We start from the raw sequence: 16049 nt of genomic DNA on the forward strand, positions 1-16049 counted from the left end.
AATTGTTAAGGTAATTTTATGTTTTGTATTCAGTTGACTAATGTATTTTGATTCAAGGCACCAGATTGTGATAGATGAACCTCTTTTTATTTTTTGAGAGAAAAGATAAGACCTTTACATGTTTCATCTTTAAGATAGGAAAATATGTCTGTTTAGCATAATTTAGTGTTTACTGTTTAGTATTCTCATAGGCAACTCATTTCTACATATAGAAATATTTACCTATGTTGCTTTACCTTAGTAAGGACATAATAAGGATAATTTGCACTGCATCATGACCATTTGTTCTTTTTATTATTCTTCTAAGTTGTCTATAGAAACATACATATTTATAAGCTGAAACTATAAGGTGATTAATTTTAGCATACATATTTTTAGTTCTTTTCCTCTTGAAAATCATAGTAATAATCATCATGCTTATAGCAATGATTGCTAACATGTATTGATCAATTAGTATGTGCAAGGTGACATTTTAAAACCTTTTATTAACTCATTTAAGACACACAAAATCCATGAAATATATGTGCTATTGTTATACCAAATTTAATTTGGGGGAAGTAAAGTACAGAAAGTTTAAGATATTATCCCAAGATCCACAGCTTATAAATGTCAGAGTCAAGATTTGAACCCATGGAGTCTGATTCTAACTTTATAAAATTTAACTCTGCTGACTCTACTACTTGAGAAGCCCAGCTCCTGGTTAAAATCTTTTATGTCGTTTCTCAGGCTTGACAATAGGCAGTTACAGAGGCTTTACCTGGCAGGCCTCATGGATAAAGTTGCTCTCCCCCCCCATTGCTCCAGTATCCTATCACACACACACCAGACTTGGTGCACAGCTAGAGTATTGCAGTTGCTCTCAAGGGAATTGTGGTCAAGGACTCAGTTTTCCTTGGCCAGTCATGCTCTTAGGAATATTTATATTATATACATATATTATAATATCCCATTCCTAGCGCGGGCATCTCAGTCCTAGATCTCTATGTGAGTCCTTGGACAGAGGTCCTTCTTCTAGAAGAGGAGAGAGGAAGGGGAAACCTTCAAGACACTTTTCCCCACTCTGACTCAGTATCCAATACTTTTCTACAACTAGCCCTTTTCCTTATCCTCCTCCTAGCCTCGGGTTCATAAAACTGCTGGAGCCTTTTGTTCAGGGTTCCCTCACTCATAAGACAACCCTCACATATGCACTGATCTATGTAACCCTCAACTGATGCACCCTTCCATGGGAGAAAATGGAACCAGGGGAATTGGCACCTTCTCCAGTTAAGACTATTGCTTATACCATGGCAGTAAGTAATTAAAGGCTTAACTCTTTCATTTTTGGCTTGCTATTTAATGGGCTCCTCAGACACTTTGGCAGCTCATCTGAGCTCCTGACACTGCTTGATATAGTCACTGTTGTGTTATAATCAGATCTGGATTTCAGAAAGTTCATTCTAACTAATACAGAGAAATGATTGAAGCAGGATGAGACTAGGAGTCTGGGAAATCTAAGTGAAACCTGATACTGTCATAGATTAGGTTAGTGAAGTGTGATGGAGAAAAGTAAGCATATTAGAGATATATTTAATAGGTAGAATTAACAGGGTTCAGTGATTGAAGGTAGAGGACTGAGGATGAGGGAGAGATTAAGGATGTGTTATGTCAAAATTCATGTTGAAGTTCTAACACCCAGTACCTCAGAATGTGAGTGTATTTGGAGATAGAGGGTCTTTAATGTGTTAAAGTGAAGCCATTAGGGTGGGCCTAATCCAATATGATTGGTGTCATTATAAGAAGACACAGGTACAGAGGGAAAATCATATTAAGAAACAGGAAGACACAGTATTCCTCCCTTATTTGAAGGGGATATGTTCCAAGACCTCCAGTGGATGCCTAAAATCACAGATAATACTGAACCCTATACATACTGTGTTTTTCTTCCTATTCCTAAATATGATAGTTTAATTTACAAATTAGGCACAGTAAGAGTTTAGCAACAATAACTAATAATAAAATAGCACAATTATACTGTAATAAAAGTTATGTGAATGTGTACTCTCTAAAAATATCCTCTAGTACTATACTCTCATCTTCCTGGGATGTGAGATGATTAAATGCCTGTGTGTGAGATGAAGTGAGGTAAATGATGTAGGCATTGTGACGTAGCCTTAGGCTACTACTGACTTTTCGGTGATATGTCAAGAGGATCATCTGCTTCAACACCTTGACCTTTGACTTCATCTCCCAGAATTGTGAGAATATAAATCTGTTATATAAGCCACCAAACCTATGGTACTTTATTTTGGTAACCCTACCTAACCAATACAGGGTGATGTCCATTTTTTTGAAACTAGATGTTTTGTAGTTGTGCTCCCTGATACTTGAAAGTTATGAGAAAGAGTGATCTAGGGAATGGGAATAAGAGCATACAGGTTCAATTGAGTTTGAGATGTCATTGAGCAATCAAATTGAGAAACCATGTATACAACTCAGTCAATGGAGCTAAAGCTCAGAGAGATGTCTGTACCAGAAATAACAGTCTGTGAATCATGACATAATATATAAAATATCATTGGAACCTTATACACAAGGTTGAATCCATCACTATATATATGTATATATATTTGGATATAATTGTGTAGACTTGTCCTATTTTTCTATGCATGCATGGTGCTATTAAGAACTTCCAACAAAGGAGTAAAGATAAAGGAAATGCCAGTACTTCAAGTATTTTACAAATGCTGAATATGTAAAGTGGTATAAAGACAAAATGCTTAGAACACAAGGCCAGGGTCATTGGAGATCTACAAGTGTTGTAATGAGTTAATCTTTATTTAAGCCTACCAAGACTTTCAAAGGAAAATGCAGTGAGCCTTAAATAACAAAGGAAACATTTAGGGAAAAGACCATTCATAATCATTCAGTGTACTTAAGTCCATTCAATGCTAGTTTATACAACTTTTACAATTCCATTATTGACTTATTATCTGTGACTATCATCACAGGAGAACAATAGGGATACAACAATACGAGAACATATTAGAGAAGCTGGTATGAGCAAAAATGGAACCCACACTTTCAGGGGCAAATAAGTCTAGGTCGTGTTCTGTGGCAGCAACTGTATGCAGACTGTCCAAGGGGCTGTAGAAGCCAGAAAACAGGGTTTGTACTGACAGAAGAGGCCATCCTAGGGCACTTGGCTTGCAGTGACAAGGTACTAAAAGAAAAGAGATTTTTAACTTTCTCTTTTCTTGATTCAACACATTGAAACATGTGAAAAGAAAAATTCAGATACTTAGAAAAAAGTGCTTGTTTCAGTTTCCTTACAATTTCACAGTGGGTAAAGTGACCTTTGATTTTAATCTAGGTGCTTGCTTTTCCTCTTTGGTTTGAGAAAACCAGGAGTTTTCTTTTAATAACTCTTTGCTCAAATTCTTGAGTTCTTTTCCAATATACTTGACCCACATTCAATGTTCTCTGAAATTTTGAATTCCTTTTTCTAATTATGATGATGGCAGATTTTTGAGGTGTGGATTTATTTTTGTACTGGACACAGCTAAAGGTTTAACATTAGGAATCAGAACATAAAAATCACCAAAACTTTGCTAAGTTCTTTCCTGAAGTGTATGGAAACCATCATGCATTTCTGTTTACTTTTTTGAACATATAAAATGTACTATTGTAAACCATGATGCGAAAAAACATACTCAGCAATGGTAAAGCCTTTTCAGAATTAGCCTCTCCAAAAGTCTACAACTTTTCAAGTTGTTGGAGTGCTACTTAAAAATATCAAACTGCAAAGATGCACTTCTAGAAATTATAAGTAATTTGTGCATCAAACAATATGTACAATAGTACTATACAGTAAATTGGACCAGCTGCCTATGCCTACCATTACAGCTGGTTGCAAAGTATATAATTTATGTTTTCTGCAGTAGAAAGTGGGAAGGTTTTTTAAGACTGTGTTCATGCTTTTATAAAGAGCCTTTTCCTGTTTTATTTTTTTAACCATTGTAAGCTCAAAAGAGGTGGTATTTTGCCATTATGTTTAATGTTAATCCATTTCTATTGTAGTTGAAGGGCCTATCAAAGCACTTTGCCTATGACCTCTTATTGCATCCTTGTAAGTAGATGAATTAAATACATATTTATCTTCATGTTTTCCTTAAAATATGGGTTTACTTTATGTTTAAAGAAAGGCATTGACAATGACTAATAAAGGATACTTGATAACAAATAATTGGCTCTTAAAATTCAGCAAATGGCATATGTTAATTTAAAAAGTTAAAAAAACAATGTCTTCTGTTGATAAACTCAACAAGCTTCAGAATGCCACTGTTGTAATTCATTTTTCTATTTCTTAGCTCTGCACATTTTTATTTGGTAACAAACAATATGAAGTATATTTATATATTAATCATTGGTTTCCAGTGTGTATAGTAGAATGGCTCAGAATCTGGGGAAAAGATCAGATGTAGAACAATTGTTTAGAAAAGTAATCTCTGACAAATTTATTTTGTGTTAAAATAAGTTTTATTTTACTACCTATTCCAAGTAGCATTTGAAAAACAAATGAAAGTGTACATTAATAACTGTAATATTTAGTTGGCAAAACAGTGCTGAAAGTTTCAATCTTTTTACCCTTATATAATTTTTTTTCAATGGCAAAAATGTTAATGGTTTATGAAATTTTACTGATGACTTTATAATTTTTAATAGTAAATTAACATAACCAATGTACATAAAGTTTAAGCTTTGAGGTATAAATATTCATGTTATCCAACTTTACTCAAACAATTATTATGCATTTAGAATATGGACAAATTAATCTTAAATAGATTGTATCCCTCAGTTAATGAAGATTCAAGTGACATGGCTTATGTATGATTTATATAAATGAAAAAATGGTGTCCTGATTGACTTTAGTGTAACTTTTAATATTAAAATGTATCTCCTAGAAGTAGAATGCAAATGTGTAGTTGAACATCTAATAAATTTCTGTGAAGAATATTTCCAAAGTTTTTGTTTGTTTGTTTTTGTTTTTGTTTTTCTGGTTATTTCACTCACTCATTTGGCTTTAATATGGTTCTTTTTTGATTAACTAACAGTGACAAAAATATACTTTCAACATTTTGCCCATGACTCCCTGGTGAAAGGAACTGACACATAATGGGAGCATATTTCCTGTGTACGTACACCAGTCCAGGTGGGGGGCTCTGAATATGTGGCAGAGAGAGATTCCAGACCTATTGGAGAATGGAGTTGGGGCAAGATAAAATTAATGGGTTGCCTCTTCAGAAAAGCAGCCTCCTAAAAGAGCTTTCTCCAACCCTTAACGTGCCACCAATTAATAAGGTGGTGGGGAGGAGCAACTTGCCAATAGCCTAAGTTAGCAGGTAAATAAAGGGGGAAAAACAAAAGCAAAGGTTCATTTAAAGTGAACCCTTAGAATACTATTATCCCATTTTTGAACAATAGTTTTTACTTATATATAATTATGAAATTCCCATATTTATATAATTTTACCTAACTAGGTCCTATGCAATGTGAAGAAAATATTCCACATTTGAAAAAAAAAAAAATCTAATTGTTAAACAGGATCTCAGAAATATAATATTGACACTCTAAAAGTAAGTTCATGGTCTCATTAAAACTTACAGAAATGTACATACAATTTTAGTGACAAAAAGGAAATGTCAAATTTCTTTTCCATGTTTTATCCCTTTAACTTTCTATTTTTAGGTCTGTCTTGGTTTACCTAAAAATATGGTAACCTCAAGCAGGTTATCCTCTTTGAGTCCATTATACCATCTATAATATGGGAATAATATTAATTCTCCATTTTGAGGATTGAGAATATTGTAGATATCATCTATCTAATGAACTTACTACAGACCTGTTATTGTACTGTGGGTTCTACTGTTAAAATCCCTCTGGTTTTTCACATTCCGTTGCTTTGTGTAAGAAAATGAAAGATGATTAACTTTTTAAATAATAAAGTAGAATATGATTCCTTCCAATAGAAAAGTAGGTAAGTAAATGATTGTTTTTGTTGTCAGCTTAAATAGTAATAACCTATGTTGTGGGACCTAAAAATCATGAAATTGGAATCAAGCAGATTCTGTCCAGTGCTATCCCAGGTATTAGTGACCTAGATTACAATTTATTTAACTTCCCTGAAAGTCACTACCCTCCCTGGAAAACATATTAATTAAACCTTGTACTTAGGATTGCTGTTAAGATTATAAACATCGGGCGCCTGGGTGGCTCAGTTGGTTAAGATTATAAATATCAGAGGGCCTATATATATATATAGTTGGCCCCTCCGCACCCTGGTTCCACATTTTCTTCCTTGGTGGTGTCATAGACAGTAGATGGGGCATAGTCAGGTAAAGGAATCGAAAATAAGGGTCAAATAAGGGAAAGAGAGCCCTCAGTGTGCCCCTAGGTCCCACAGGCTGTGGCTCCTCCTTTGAATCACTCTGTCCCTGGGGCCCTTGCACTCTGGGCCTGTGATAGGAATAGCAACTCTGAGGATCTCTGAAATGTCTTGCTTTGGAGAGAAGTCATTCTTCCTATGTCTTAAACAAGAGCTCCTGGCTTCTGTGGAAGTGGCTGACTAATATCCTTAGGAAGGGTTGGTTAGCCACACCCTTAGTGTTCTCTTCTGAGCACACTTTTTCATTTTTTCGATATGGATAGGCTGACAATTTTACAAATCTTTTTTTTATTTTATTTTATTTATTTATTTGACAGAGAGAGACACAGTGAGAGAGGGAACACAAGCAGGGGGAGTGGGAGAGGGAGAAGCAGGCTTCCCGCGGAGCAGGGAGCCTGATGCAGGCCTTGATCCCAGGACCCCGGGACCATGACCTGAGCCGAAGGCAGACGCTTAACGACTGAGCCACCCAGGTGCCCCCAATTTTACAAATCTTTAAGTTCTTCCTTTTTGATTAAAATTTCATCTTTAATTCATTTCTCTCTTCTGGAATTTTATTTTAAGCAATCAGGAGAACAAAAGCCACACCTTAAGCATTTTGTTGGAAGTAGCTTCGGCTAACTACCCAATTTCATAACTCGTGAGTTCTACCTTTCCCAAAAAACTAGGGCACAAACGCAATTCAGCCAAGTATTTTTGGACAGCCTTTCCTCCAGTTTTACTTAACATGTTCCTCATTTCCTTCTAAGACCTCATCAGAATGACCTTTATCATCTATATTTCTACCAACATTCCAGTCAGGATTACTTAAGTATTCCTTAAGAAGATAGTGGTCTTTTTGTTTGTTAGTTGGTTTTTTTTTTGCAGTGCCCCCACCCCCCAGGTCTCCTCTTTTCTTTCTGGGCCTTCCCCCAAATCATCATGGCAACAGTCCATTCACAACGATGTAAGCTTTTTTATAGCATGCACTTCAAAATTCTTCCAGCCTCTACACATTAGCTGGTTCCAAAGCCATTCTACATTTTTAGGTATTTGTACTAAATTCTGTCTTAGTCCATTTTGGCTGCTATAACAAAAATATTATTGAGTGGCTTAAAAACAAATATATATATTTTTTTCTAACAGTTCTGAAGGTTGGAAAGTCCAAGATCAGGAAGCCAGCAGATTAGGTGTATGGTGATGGCCCACTTCCTGGTTCACAAATGGTCATCTTTTTGCTGTGTCCTCACGCAGCAGAAGGGGTGAGAGAGCTCTTTGGGACTTCTTTTATAAAGGCACTGACCATATTCATGTGAGCTCCATCCTCATAACCTAATCACCTCCCAAAGGCCCCACCTCCTAATACCACCACATTAGAGATTAAGTTTCATTTTATGAATTTTGGGGGAATGCAAACATTCAGTCTAGAGCAGTTTGGATCAGTCACTTATAGGCCTAGTCATTTCTACCCAACATGAGATAACTCTGATGGGCTTTTTTAGCTCCAGAGTATCTCTTTAGGGTCAGATAATATGCACTCACGTCTGCCTTACAGCTGGACTCTCTACTCACTTTTGCTTCTTTCATTTCCCTTTAACATCTGTTAATCCCAAAACCACTCAAAAATAAGTATTCTGCACACTAATTCATCTCAAATCTACTTCCAGAAGAATGCAATCTGTAAAAAATTTTCATGGACATCTCAAAATCAGTATTTTTAATGTGACCATTGCCCAGAAATTGTTTCCTCTTGTGGATTTTCTTATACATTACCTCCTGGTATAAAAATATAGGGCATGTGGGTGGCTCAGTCGTTAAGCATCTGCGTTCAGCTTGGGTCATGATCTGGGGTCCTGGGATCGAGTCCCACATCAGGCTCCCTGCTCAACGGGGAGCCTGCTTCTACTTCCCCTTCCCCTGCTTGCCTGCTTGTGTTTCTCTCACTCTCTTTCCCTCAAATAAATAAATAAAATCTTTAAAAAAATAAAAATAAAGACCATATTTTCATTTTTTTTAATTAGGCTTTTGTTTTGAGAAAATTATAGATTTACAAGTATTTGTAAGAAATAATACTGACAGATCCCACTACCTTTTACCTACTTTCCCCCGCTGGTAACATTATGCAAAACTGTAGTACATTATCATAACTCAGATATTGGCATTGATATAGTCAGTCTACAGAATATTCTCATCACTGAAAGATCCTTTGTGTTGTCCTTTTGAAGCCACACCTGCTTCCTCCCTGCCCCTACCCCTCCTTAATACCTGACAATCACTAGTCTATTCTCTATGTCATAATTTTGTCATTTCAGGAATGTTACACAAGTGGAATCAAACAGTATGTACCTTTGAGGATGGGCTTTTTTTCATACAGTCTAATTCTCTGGAGATTTATCCAAATCAACAATGCTTTTATTTTTATTGCTGAGTAGAACTTCATGTTTTGTTTAGCCATTCACTTGTTGAGGGACATCTAGGTTATTTCCAGCTTGAGGCTCTTAGGAATAAAACTGATTCATAAACATTTGTGTATAGGTTTTTGGATGAACATAAATCTTCCTTTCTTTGGATAGATTCTTAGGAGTGCGATTGCTGAGTCACTTGGCAGATGCATGTTAAACTGCCAGTTTTCTACAGTGTCTGTACCATTTTAGATTCCCAACAGCAATATATGAGTGACCCAGTATTTTCACATACTTGCTAGCGTTTCGGTGGTCATTTTTTTTTTTTTTTTTGCTTTGCTAAGAGGTATTTGGCAGTAACTCTTGAGGTTTTAATTTGCATTTACATAAAGATTAATGATGGTTAACATCTTTCATTTTATTTTTTAATTAATTACTTAAATTTTTAAAATTTCCAGTTGTTTATCTTCTTTTTTTTTTTTTTTAGTTGTTTATCTTCTTCAGTGAAATGTCTCTTCATGTCTTTAGCCCATGTTTTAATTGGTCATTTGCTTTTTTCTCCAGTTGAGTTTTGAGAGTGCTTGATATATTTTAGATACTAGTCTTTTGGATATATAATTTGAAAATATTTTCTCCCAGTCTTTTACTTGCTTGTTCATTCTCTTGACAAAAACTCTCATAGAGGAAATATTTTTAATGTTAATGAAATCAAACTTACACATTTTATTTTTTTGTAGATCATGCTTTGTATGTCAAGTCTAATAATATTTTTACTGGGCCTAGATCTTTAAAACTTTTTCCTATGTGTTTTTATAAAATTTTTACACTTTATATTTGTGTTCATGATCCGTTTTTGGTTTTTTTGTTTTTTTTTACTTAATTTGTGTACAAGGTGTGAGATTTGGTAAGGATTATTATTTTTGCCTATTGATATTAAATTGCTCCAGCATAATTTTTTGAAGAGGCTGTCTTTTAATCAGTTTGCTTTTTCACCTTTGTCAAAATCAGTTGGGCTTTGAAAACTCAGTGCCCATGAAATTGATAACCTAGATGAAATAAACCAATTTCTTTTTTTTATTATGTTATGTTAATCACTATACATTACATCATTAGTTTTTGATGTAGTGTTCCATGATTCATTGTTTGCGTATAACACCCAGTGCTCCATGCAGACGTGCCCTCTTTAATACCCATCACTAGGCTAACCCATCCCCCCCCCCCCCTCCCCTTTAGAACCCTCAGTTTCTCAGAGTCCATAGTCTCTCATGGTTTGTCTCCCCCTCCGATTCCCCCCCTTCATTCTTCCCTTCATAATTTGTCAAAACGCACTGTTTCTGAAATGTTGTTAGGAATTGGCATTAAACTTGTATTTCAATTATAGATGAAGTTCTAAAGTCATCTTCTCCAAATCAATCAATATCTGTTATTACAAATATTTGAACAGTATGAAAATCTGACTTTTTTGTGATATATGTCTGTTTCTCTCATTAAATTATAAAGTACTTTAGGGAAGGCAGACTTTCAAAATTCATTCATATATTTCGGAGGTGTAGCTTCTTTGTGTGAAAGAGAAGATATTTAATAAGTCGTTGCTTAATGAGTTGTATTATTAGTATAATTAACTTTAGCAGGTTACACTACACTCTCGAAGTTTATTTTCCAATACATTATTCATTATTCAAAATAATGCCATTCTTTTAAAACTTAATTCATACCCCTTTCTTCCACAATGATATTCTTCGATTATTACCTTTGGTGGTTTAGAAAGTGCCTCTAATTATCTGATAATTAATTGCATGAAATCATCAAAACTGGGGCGCCTGGGTGGCTCAGATGGTTAAGCGTTTACCTTCGGCTCAGGTCATGATCCCAGGGTTCTGGGATCGAGCCCCGCATGGGGCTTCCTGCTCAGCGGGGAACCTGCTTCTCCCTCTCCCTCTGCCTCTCTCCCTGCTCATGCTCTCTCTCTCTCTCTCTGTATCTCTGTGTCTCAAATGAATAAATAAAAAAAAAAAATCTTTAAAAAAAAAAAAGAAATCATCAAAACTTATTTTAAGTTTTGTGTGTGTCCTACTAGAACAGAATTGCTGATCATTATACTTGCCTAGAAATTCACATTTGTAAATTTATGTTAACAGATCAGATCTTTATAAGAGATAACTGGGAATTAAATCCATTGTATTTTTTTTCTGTCTGTTGTCTATGTAAAATCTAAGATTACAGCACACTGTCCAACATTTTCTTTTCACCATACACTTTTCAAGGCAAAAGTACCTTTGTGAAGTTACTATCCATTTATTTTTTTTTCACCAGTTCAAAAGCCACCCATCGACCATACATAAATAAAGGTGCTCTATTATATTTTTATTGTGGGTTACATATTGCCACATGAAACTTCTTTTATCATTAATAATATCCCTCTCTTTTGTTGTGAATTCTTCTAGGTCAGTCTCTTACATAAATTCTGAAAAAACTTACCTGATTAGCTTATGGATAATACTCTGTTGTATCAATTAGTGGGGAATTAAGTCTACAATTTCTCTTGACAGTGCTTTTATTGCCATTTAACCACTACTTAAATATTAATTTTTCTGTGGAGGGGGATATTTTGGGTTTTTTTGTCTTGTTTTGTTTTTTACTTTTTATATACTTTGCTTTTCCTCCCAGTTGTAGATTTCTGGAAATCTAAGGTATATAGTATATTATAAAGACATGTTTATGATTTGATTTGAGTAATATTTATAACCCAAAAGCACACTGAATAGTCAGTTGTGACCCAGAAGCTATACTTTCAAAGCCTTTAGCAGCATCTTTCTTCTATTCTTATCTTGAAAATATTGGCCAAACAAATATTCAAGGTATGTTTATGGTAATGAATATTCACATGATCATATAATGATAAAGAGCTAAACTCTATGGTGGTTATATGGTCTCCATTCAAATGTTTGGTACACCATTCTTATTATCCCTTTGTTAATTTAACCTTTCTAGGGCGCCTGGGGGGCTCAGTTGGTTAAGCGACTGCCTTCGGCTCAGGTCATGATCCTGGAGTCCCTGGATCGAGTCCCGCATCGGGCTCCCTGCTCGGCAGGGAGCCTGCTTCTCCCTCTGACCCTCCCCCCTCTCATGTGCTCTCTCTCTCTCATTCTCTCTGTCTCAAATAAATAAATAAAATCTTAAAAAAAAAATTAACCTTTCTAATATATATTAATAATGAAGATAGATTATTTTATTGAATAATTCTGTGATTTTAAAAAGTAGTCAAATTTCTCTTGGATCATATTTCAGTAAATATCGTGCACTTTTGAGAAATATATCTTTCTGTACCTCACTGCTATAAGGCACTGTATGTAAAGCATTTGGTATGTGCTTATAATGTAGTAAGCAATATCATAAATGTTACTTATTATTAATGGCATATCTTTAAAGATGAATGCTTTTTCCCATTCACAAGCTACATTGTACAAATTACTGCAATTATTTAGGAGTTACCAGTTACATCAGATTTCTACTACTACTACTACTACTATTACTGCCATAATACTGTCCTAGAAGAACAGGGTTACAGCATCTGAAATTTTTAAAGAGAGATGAAAACCTCAATGTTGAGTTTTTTTCTTCTAAAATACATGTATTATTACAAATAATATTTAATATATGTTCAATAATCTGTAATATTAATATTCCAACTGTTGAATTTGTTCATTTTTCCAACAACATTCTGCCTACATTTCTAAACCACATGTTCAATTTTAACAAATCCTGATTCTTTGGAAGACTGTCACAGTCATAACACCACCCTTCTAGACTAATTGGCATCATCAATGCAAGCTGTCTCAATGCTCTGGTAGGCTGATTCTCTTTGATCAAACTTCAGTAAACATTCTCTGCTTCTGTGCGCTGTATCTCACTGGCTTCCATTTATCTCCTGGGCATGATTTTAGTTAGAGGGCAAGCCTTAGGGAAAGAGCTTTGTAAGATCCTTTAAAGAACAAATTGTCTTTCTGCTTTGGCAGCAGTTAGCTTGTCCTCGTCTAATCCTAACAACATTGGTACTCATATTTTTCTGAAGGTTGTGTGAGAATTTACATCATGGCTGTTCTAGCTTAATCTTATTGTTTGTCATCCCTCTAGGTTAGTATGGATCCCGAGTGATTTGAGGAAATTGAAACAGTGAAATAATACCAATTGAAAAATGATTTCTACTTATAGAGTATTAATCTGTGGAGTTCAAACTCATTAATCTAGATCACCTCCCTTTGAGAGAGCAGGAAACATGTATGACAATGTAACTGAGAGGTCAGATTCACACACACAAAAAAAAAGTGATATTAAAGAACTTTAAGGTTACATAATAAATCAAAGGGGAATTAGAAAATTTGCTAAACTTCTAGTTTGCTTAACAGGGCACTTCTCAAAACCAAATGAAATTATTTTGGTTTAAAATGCCCTACTAACCCAGAGAAGGAAACTTCAGAAATTAAACACAATAATACTCAGAGAAAAAAGTTCTATTAAGGACAAATTTTGTTTTTTTTTTTTTTTCCATTCCACTTAAACTCTTCAGTTACAACTAATAGAACTCATTCTAAGAATATAATCAGGCTTTATGTGATTTTACCCCTTTTATTCTTTGTTCAGATGTTACTCTTTAGAGATTTAGAGAAACAGATACTGAGGAAAGATGGCATTTGTTACTGTGGCAGCTGTGACCATTTGGATGGCAGGAAAGACATTTGTTAAAACAGACGTATTTCTAACTTGGCAGGTGAGTACTTAATGACAGCAGTGGAACCTTATAGCACTCTGGGACAGTGATGATAATATCATTGCCTATAGTGTTTTATATAAATGTCCCATTACAATACAGAAACAAATATATGGAAGATGCTTGTGGAATCAAAAAAATAAATCTAATATCAAATTTTATAGCCATAGCACTGAGAATATAAAGTGTTCTTGGGAGTTAAGTAACCTCATTAAAGGAATGTAACTATTTTGTTGAGAAAATTCATTGTCCAACATGAATGTGATATAAGATTAATATCCAGTACCATGATTTCTATGAAAGAACAAACTACTATAAACAAAAGAGGGATGAGGAATTTTAAGTGTCTTAGAGAATGAGACGATCATTTAATAGGGAATAACTAGAGAGAAAAATCCCATTGGTGGGAAGTTCAAGACAAGATTTGAAAAACAATGTCTAAAATGAGTGTGTTTTTTGTTTATTTTCATTTCTTTAGAATTATTTTCTGTGGTGTATGTCTGATGTCAAACTTCTCCAAGGACATAAAAAAATTCTAGTAAAATCATCTTAATCACTTAAGGTTTCACTGAAAATTGAAAGAGGCTTTGAAATTTGTGTCCAATAACACACACTGTAATATAAGACCCAGAGAATGAAGAAGATATATAGAAGATATACCAGAGATATACTTTAAGGTTTTAAAAAATATAAAAGCATTTTAAAGAACACACTTTATGTTATAGTAGTTTCAACAGTAAAATTACCATGTTTTCTAATTTAACTCTATAGGTAGAATGACTACATCTGAAGTATTATCAGTTTTGCTGCCTGAACCTAAAATGCTTTTTCAAATTTACATTTATCAATTAATCTTAATAATAGTAGAGTTGAAAATATTCTAAGATTTGAAATATCTTAACCTTTTTTTTTAAGCATACTGACATCCAGTTATAATTATGAAGGTTAAAAAAAAGTTTTATGTGGCATGGCTGAAATTCATTAATATATTCATGAGGTTAATTAAAGGAGAACAATAGAAAATGGAAGTATTCAGTGAATGAATGTGGCTCTGTGTTTGTGTATGGGAAAGAGGGCTATGTATAATATCCACATATTTATTATAGGTATTTACTTATTTATTTTTGTATTTCTTTAAATTATTTCTCATATTTCACAAAAATACCTAATTATTTTAAAGGTAGTAAAAATGCCAAATATTTATATTATTGGTGACTGGAAACTAAAATTGCTTGTTTTTAAGTATTTATTTCCTTAAAACAATATGTAGTAATGACTACTAATATTAAATGCTGTGCTCTCAGAAGAAATATAAATATTGGCTTTGTGTTTCTTTCTTATATTCAGACGATTTAAGTGAAAGCAATTAATGGTGGCGAAGTTAGAAAATATATATCTGGGGTGCCTGGGTGTCTCAGTCATTAAGCGTCTGCCTTCGGCTCAGGTCATGATCCCAGAGTCCTGGGATTGAGCCCCGCATTGGGCTCCCTGCTCAGCGGGGAGCCTGCTTCTCCCTCTCCCATTCCGCCTGCTTGTGTTCCCTCTCTCGCTGTGTCTCTCTCTGTCAAATAAATAAAATCTTTAAAAAAAAGAAAAAGAAAAATATATATCTTAGTATTTTTCTCATTTCAATGTTAATGAAGAAAGAGTAATGAGAAGCACATTTAAGATTGGAGGAGGAAATACTTTCGACAGGTGCATGGATTTCATGACGTATAGAGGGTATTCAAACTCTCCTTCTCTGTTGGTGGCTGCCAGAGAGCTGTGCTTTTTGGCCTCTTTATAGAATTAAACAAGATTACCCAGCTGGCTAATAATTAACTGGTAGGATAGTGCTTTTCATCCTTTTTATGGAGCATCATCCATCCTCCCTTTACAGCTTTCTTAATCCTGGATTTGTTTGCGTACATGTAGTTGAGAAAAGGTTTTAAAATATTGAACTCTAGAAATAAAAAACTTAGTATATTCAATTTTAGCCTGACAAAAGACTCCTGACTTTGTGTCTCAGGGTCCTTGGTTTTTCTGTTATTTTAATGTTACAATAACACCTGTTACCAATAGATAATTTAGCTAAGGTATGAGGATGTGAGGGGTCACATTAATTAGTCATATTTTTTAGCAATAGAGCAGTGTCAAGTATTTTTTATGTTAATGCCAGCTTTCTAGATCTGTAGCTGGAAGACAGTACATGCCCTCCCAAGTGGGATGGGCTCCAGCTTTTCCTCTCCATTTTAACTAAAGATGTTTCACTTGGATTAGTTTTATAGCAACTTTCTAAGTAAGCTTTTAGATGAAAACCTGTCTTGTAAATTAAAAGCAAAGGTGGAAAATAAAAGTACTATGGCAAACAAGTTATTATGTCCTATAGTATGTAAAGGCCAGGCTGAAGAACCAGATTCTTTAGGTTCTAATCCTGGCTCATAGATAGATAGATAGATAGATAGATAGATAGATAGATAGATAGATAGATAGATAG

The sequence above is a fragment of the Neomonachus schauinslandi genome, chromosome 8 (assembly GCF_002201575.2).
Source record: "Neomonachus schauinslandi chromosome 8, ASM220157v2, whole genome shotgun sequence".
Lineage (NCBI taxonomy): Eukaryota > Metazoa > Chordata > Mammalia > Carnivora > Phocidae > Neomonachus > Neomonachus schauinslandi.